Source organism: Idiotropiscis lumnitzeri, chromosome 1 (assembly GCF_059441095.1).
Source record: "Idiotropiscis lumnitzeri isolate Australia: NSW breed Sydney's pygmy pipehorse chromosome 1, RoL_Ilum_1.0, whole genome shotgun sequence".
NCBI classification, from domain to species: domain Eukaryota; kingdom Metazoa; phylum Chordata; class Actinopteri; order Syngnathiformes; family Syngnathidae; genus Idiotropiscis; species Idiotropiscis lumnitzeri.
This window is the reverse complement of record NC_142391.1, coordinates 44,266,943-44,274,225: the sequence shown is the minus strand read 5'-3', so window position 1 is coordinate 44,274,225 and position 7,283 is coordinate 44,266,943. Positions and strand designations below refer to the sequence as shown.

The following is a 7,283-nucleotide window of genomic DNA, read 5'->3' as shown; positions in this document are numbered from 1 at the left end:
TCACTAACACAGTTAGACCAATTCTTCTTATTGTCCTACTTTTTTTCTTTTTAATCATTTCTTTTTATTTTTATTATTATTAATAACAGAGGTTGCAATCTGCTGGCAACTAGTCCAGGGTGTACCCCACTTCTCCCCCAAAATCAGTTTGATTAGGCTCAAGCTCATTCGAGTACCTAATGAGGAAAAGTGGTACACAAAATGGATGGTTGGATAGTAGTAGTTTGGAGTCCTGACAGTAGTACAGAGAATTGTCTGTAGTTATGAATTGCATTCTTTTGGTATGCCCCAATTACAGTATATGTGTCCTTTGGACGGAAAGTTACTTTTTCTATCATTTGAAAAAAAATAAAGAGATGCTGATGAAGGCAACTATAACTAGTAGAAATTACATTCACGGGCTTTCTAAACCAGTGTGCATCATATGCTCCGAAACCGTTGCAACATTTCGAAGCGCCACTACGAAACAAAGCACCGCCTTTTTTTGCAAAGTTATTCGCTGAAGTTTAAGGCGAGCGCACGCAAAAACATCGAACTTCGAGTCCAGTATAACAGATGTTTACATTTTCGTTTACAGCCCAGCGGCATGCAAACGAATGTTCACTAAAAGTATCGTGGATTTTGGGGAAACATAAAAAAAACATTCAGTGATGGGGAAGATGTGAAGGAGTGCTTAAATGCTGTTGCACAAACATTATTTAAAGGAAAACACTAAGACCAGATGTGTGAAATAATCTACCAAATCCCAATGGCCCTGACTCATTTCCAACCCAGATTTAAGTTACTGGCAGGGCAGTCACAAACTAATTTTTCTCATTAAGAGAAGTTAAAAAATATTCAAAAGAAAAGGTGGTGTCAAAGCTCATTTTGAATTAGTTTTTCATGAGGACAGCCATTTTTATTGATTGTGTACTGAACATGTTGACCTGTTTTACTTGGATAATTAGGCTTTCCATTTTTTTAGGCTGATAACTCCTTGATTTGAGAAAAAAAAGGCAAAAGATGTTAACTCAATGCTTAGCACTTGATATATTTCCGCAGGAGATATTTTACTATTTTTTCCAGAAGTGGCACCCTTAAGTTCCTGGAGCCACATTTTATTGAATGTGAAAAAAACGCTTTATATTTGTTTGACTGGCAAAGGTGGTTCATGGGAACATTGCTAAATATTTCGTATACAAGTGTGCTCTGTTGAAAACGACTAAATATTGAAACTATATAAAAATGTGAACATAGGCTAGACATTAAGGGAAGTCGGACTTTGGTTCGGACCTTTTAATTGGAAGAAATCTTCGTCGCGGTCCGCCATTTGGTGATGCCTGATATATATATATATATATATATATATATATATCTGGTGTGAGAGTGCATAGAGAAGTGTTGACATAACCTGAATTCGGTTAAAGCTAGATATAAACTGAAATACTGTCATGTAACAGTATTCTGAAAGGAAACTGTACTACAAACATCAATATCAGGAATTGTTGGCAGTACAAATTTTGCTGTGCACTATGAGCAGACTTTTGCAAAGAACCTGTTTTTTATTCTCAGCGTTTACTTTCCTAACCGTAGAAGAACCCGATTTTTAGTGACGGGACCAGTATAAGGAACTGTCTTTCACATGATTTATGACTACAGCTTTATAATAAGCAACCTAATTACAGAAGCTAATAAAACTGCAAGCAGCCAAACCAATTAAGCTGTCCGTTCAAGGTGTAGGCATTCAAGATTCCCGTGGACAACTGGGAGGCTCTGGCCGCAGACCGCGCAGAGTGGAGAGACACAATAGCCAATGGTGTCATAAAGTTTGAAGCAGCTGAAGGGAAAAGACGACAGAAACACCAACGCCTCTTGTTACCCCGTCCACCTCCGACAATTCCGTGTCCAGACTGTCCTCGACTTTTCCACTCACACCTTGGACTCTATAGTCACCAACAGGCACACAGATGGAGATATCAAAAAGGAAAGTGAACGAACAGATGAGGAGGACTGATCCTCGTTCTACGAGGTTGCCATGGAGTTACAGCGGGGTTTTTTTAGATACCTAAAATCTGCGCGTGACCGGTGGGGCTATCGGCTGCTCGTCTGTTCGTCTGCCTTCATTCATCAGACGAGTAAATGCAACTATGGTTTTGCGCACCACCACTTGGACCACTTGTACCCTTCTCATTGAAAGGCTCCCTGCTAGAGCAACGTGTCCGCCAGCTAGAGCAGAATAATGCAGTAAGTGTAAATATGGCGTACATGACAGTTAGCATGGGTTGGAGCCAACCTGCTAGTTCAGTTAGCATTGGGCGTAAATGGCTTGCCAATCGCGGCGAGCCTGTTAAGAAACATACCAGTTCCATTCCACCTCGGTCTTCTGGCTCCAGCGCTTTAGTTATATATATAGTATTCCATTACGCGCTACATTAAGCTTGAAAATCCAGCCACAGTAATGTAGAGCACCCGACATTGTAGCTAACTTTAGGGAGCTGGCATGCGCACGATCTAGACACCCGCATAGTGCAAGCAACATTAGCTACTCGGATATAGTGATACACGGCTCCAATGATACTAGGATAAGGCAATCAAAGATCACAAAGAAAAACATAGCAAGCACTTGTGATCTCACCAAAACGATGAGTCGGGAAAATGTCTCTGGCCCGTTGCCTGCGAGAGGCAATGATGAGAGTTTTAGCAGATTATTCTCGCTTAATCAGTGGCTGGCTAGCTTTTGTAGTAAGACGGGACTGCAGTTTGTAGATAATTGGCCTTCTTTCTGGGGCCGACTCGACTTGCTGAAAATGGACAGCCTTCAACCTAACGGGGAAGGCGTCATAACTCTTTCTAGAAACATAGATTACTGTTTGAGCCTTTCATGACAGTTCACATCAGAGCAGGTCGGGTTGCAGGCGATTAGTGAGCCTGTAAGGATGCGTAGGGAGTATGTAAGGCTAGAGCCAACTAGCGCCACACTAGACTCAGACAACACACATAACTTTTCTTTTTGTAGATTAGAGTGCTCCACACCACACACTGTCGCGTCACATGCTGATATGATAATGATAATTTAGATAAACCTATCTCATTGAAACTCAGTTTCTTAAATATTAGATCGCCCTCTTTGAAAGCCCTGTTAGTTAATGACCTCATCAGAGACCGTAATCTTAACATGATGGGTCTTCGCGAGACCTGGTTAAAACCAAATCAGTTTTTAACGCTTAATGAGGCCTCGCCTCCAAACTTTGTGAGTTCATATGTTGCGCGGCCTCGTAGGAATGGCGGTGGTGTAGCCCTCATTTCCGAATCTGCTCTCAAACTTAGCCCTCGTTCTAGCGACGCCTTTAAAACATTTGAAGTTCTCATTATGTGATCGACAGCTGCGCTGCCGTTTTATCTTGCAGTTCTTTACCATCCCCCTGGCTCGTACTCAGCCTTTTTACAGGAATTTTCTGAATTTGTGGCTGATTTGGTAACTCATGTAGATACTAGAATTATTATAGGTGACTAACGTTCACATGAATCCTCCGTCGGAGCCACTTACCATAGTGTTTCAGACAAAATGGATACTTTTAGTTTCTTGCAAATAATAGATGAAGCAACGCATAAAAATTGTACTACTTTAGAGTTGGTGCTAACTTAGCTTTGCATCCTCAAATGTAATGGTATACTCATATACGACTGCTATGTCTGACTATTACTTTCTTAAGTTGAACTCCTAGCTCATTTCCATCGTGCCGGAATAAGCTATAGCAGCCGCAATATTAGTTCTTCAACCTTCACTGCGCTCTCTCAGAGAGTCCCTCTGGCAACCACTTTTAATTCTCTAGATTAATTGCCCTAAATAAAAAACAACCCGAAATATTTATTTCATACAGTGGCAATGCTAACACAACACCTCATAGCTCTTCCTATTCATCTCATGATTTCATGCAATTCTTTACTTGTATTACTATTAGTAGTGAGCGCAAACGAGATGAGATTAAGATTCCCTTTATTAGTCCCACAATGGGGAAATTCGAGATTCGAACCCAGGCCTCCTGGGGAGACTGGGACCGAAACGCGGCGCCTTAGACCAGTCGGCCATTAAGGACACTGTTTCTAAAACCCCCTTGAATTCCGTGATTACTGATGCTATTTGGCGCATTACAGCAGATAACTGTCAGTCAACCTTATCTCATTTTTAAAAAGTATCTCTTGAAAGCCAAACAAAACTGGTTAGTGTGGCAAAACCGACAATGTATGCCTGATCCTGGCAAACTCAATAAAGAATTGTTTACGTCCCTAGGACCCTCTGTCTAATTAATGTATCGCTCACCACGGGCACGGGAATTGCAGCTTTCAGAACTGCTGTTATTCAATTCCTACTTAAGCAACCAAACCTCGACCTAGAGAGTCTCAGTAATTATAGGCCAGTTTCAAATCTTCAGTTTATTGCAAAAATTCTTGAAAAACGTCAAAGCACAACATCATAATGAATTCGTGACTGCTAAAAATCGATTTGAACTTATTCAATCAGGATTTATCGCCGACCACTCTAATGAGACAGCCCTTTCTAAAGTGACTAATGATCTTCTCCTAGCTATGGACACCGACACCTCATCAATATTACTCTTACTCGATGGAGCTTTTGACACCGTCGATCATAGCATACTATTAAAACGCCTTGAAACGTGTGATGGCATTTCAGGATCAGTACTTTCTTGGTTTAATTCTTAACTCTCAGAGAGGATGCACCATGTAATTCATGGCAATGCAACTTCAGAGTTTTGTAATGTCACATGAGGAATTCCGCAGGGATCGGTACTTGGAACTTCATTGTTTAGCATCTACATGCTACCGCTTGGTGATATTAAAAAAAATGACATTACATTAGTTTTCACTGTTATGCTGATGATACCCAATTGCATATGCCACTGGAAACAACAAACCTGCATAACTGCTGTAAACTCGAGGCAAACCATGCTCATATTAAAAAAATGTATTTATTATGTCCTTACAGTTTTTGCTTCTTAAGCCAGATAAAACCGAGATGCTGATCATTGGACCGGCAAGTCATCGACACTTATTTAAAGACGCCACTCTGAGTATCGATAAATGTACTACTGCCCAAATTGATTCAACAAAAAATCTTGATGTTATATTTGACTCAACTATGTATTTTCAAATGCATATTAAAAATATTTCTAGAACTGCGTTTTTTCGTCTGTGCAATATTGCTAAAATTCGTCCAATTTCATCAACTAGTGACACAGAAATTATAATGCATTCGTTTGTTACGTCTTGCCTGCTTTGTTGTAACGTTTTGCTCTCGAGTCTCCCCATGTCTAGTCTTAAGAGTCTGCAGCTAGTACAAAATGCGGCAGCTACCCAACTGACAAGGACCTTTAAAATATTGCATAGTTTAGCAGCCCCCTCGTCCCCAGTTTGGGAATAAGGTGATGATGACCTGCTATGGAGATTAAGGCATTTACCAACTGGGCAAGGACTTGCTCCACTGAAGTCATTCTTCTGCATCGTTCCATCTAATCAACTTATTTATATACTTTAGCATCCAATTCGAATTATTTGTTGGCCTGTTGACTGCCGCTTCTTCTCTTTTCTGTCCCCTCTTCCCCTGCTTGGGAATTAGGCGATGGTGACCCGCTATGAAGCTAACGGCATTGACCAACCTGGCAAGGACCTGCTCTATCGAAGTTGTCTTCCTGCAGCGCTTCATCTGATTTACTTTTTTACACACTCCAGGATTTAGTTGAATTACTTGTTGGCTGGTTAACTACTTCTCTTCTCTTTTCTGCCCCCAGTTCTCCGGCTTGGGAATTAGATGATGGTGACTGATTTGGAAGTAGCTGTTTTGATTCTACAGAAACAGACCGGTACAAGCTGCCCGCATCCTGATATGCGTTGCACTATATCTACATACACACACATTTTAATAAAATTCTGTTATTTTGCAATATTTTTGTTTTCTGCTCAGGGGTCCAGAGTCAGCATTTACGCCTCACGACAAAAGAATTTATCTTAGTTAACATCTGTATATTTGTGATACCGCTGTCACATTAGTTCCACCTGGTCTTGTCTTTTTTCCCTTCTGTGTCAGCCAATCAGCTCTTTTCCCTTGAGTCCTCCCCAGCTGTGTCTCATTTTCATGCACGTGCAATGTAACGCACAATTTGATCATTCTTTTTATGATTTTGTTCAAGCCGGTTTGTTTCCTTTTCACCAGAGAATTTGAAAAAAACAAAACGAAAAAAAAAAAAACTAAACATTTTATATTGTGCAAGGATCATTTGTGTTCTGCTTCTTTTCTGTCGATCTCTAGTCTTCTTTGCTCTTTGCTTTCTCTCAGTGAAGAGAACATGAGGGAGGCTGTTAAAGAGCTACTATGTGAAGATGAAGCTATTTGCTACTGTCACAAGTCTCCCGCTGAGGGTGGGTGAGAGAGCCAAAGAGGAGAGGGAGCAACAGAGGAGCGGACAGGTTCATCCATCACAACCGCGCAGGACTGACACAACAAAAGACGGAGTGCTGAGAGAGGCCTCTCGGCTGCAAGGGGCCAGGGAACACGAAACAATATTTTTTGGCGCCTGTCAGGCTGTCCAATAAAGGAGGCCGATATATGAACTATCTAGCACTGATGTAATGTGCCTCATAAATCTGCTTTAATTACTCGGTGCGGGGAAGCCCGCGTCTGGATTTATGGCATCCACACTTGGCATCTTAACGACTCTGTGCTTTTAATATCATTACCCTGTAATTTATTATGCTGCCAGGGTGCACACCCAAACTGTCAGCATAACTCTTGTTTATTTATATCCGTTTAAAGGCCACTTCGGTGACACAGGCATTTAGCACATTTCAGTTGGGCTTTAATCATTTGTTCTAATGAGGCCACTTTGCAACGATGTCCTCTGGCTGGCTCCAACTGTGTCTTGATGTTCCGGCCAAGCACTGGGAAGCCGCTGAGGTGGGAAGATAGTTTGCTGGGTCATGGTGCTGTGGGTCTGTTTCCTGATCCAGATTCAGAGCCACTCTGTAGGAGGCCAGACCAACACTGGGCAGAATGAAAGGCAACATTTAGCTGGGCACGCTGGCAAAAAAAACTCTTTCTCCACTTGCCATGTTAAATGACTAAAAAGCTTTCACAGCAGCCTCCCTTTTCCTCTCCATCCCCCTCTGTTCACCTCTCATTACCCTTCGTGACTTATTTATTCTATTCATTAAGTTCGCACTTCCGCTAATTTATCCTTCTTGGCTCTTCATTGTCTGACTACTGAGGAGAACGGGCAGTGGGAGAGTGG

At 41.5% G+C, this 7,283-nt stretch overlaps 1 pseudogene; it reads left to right on the top strand.

Annotated features, from left to right (window-relative positions):
* Positions 1 to 2,126: 2,126 nt before the first annotated feature.
* On the top strand, positions 2,127 to 2,864 carry LOC148344753 (uncharacterized; annotated as a pseudogene).
* The last annotated feature ends 4,419 nt before the right edge of the window (positions 2,865 to 7,283 follow it).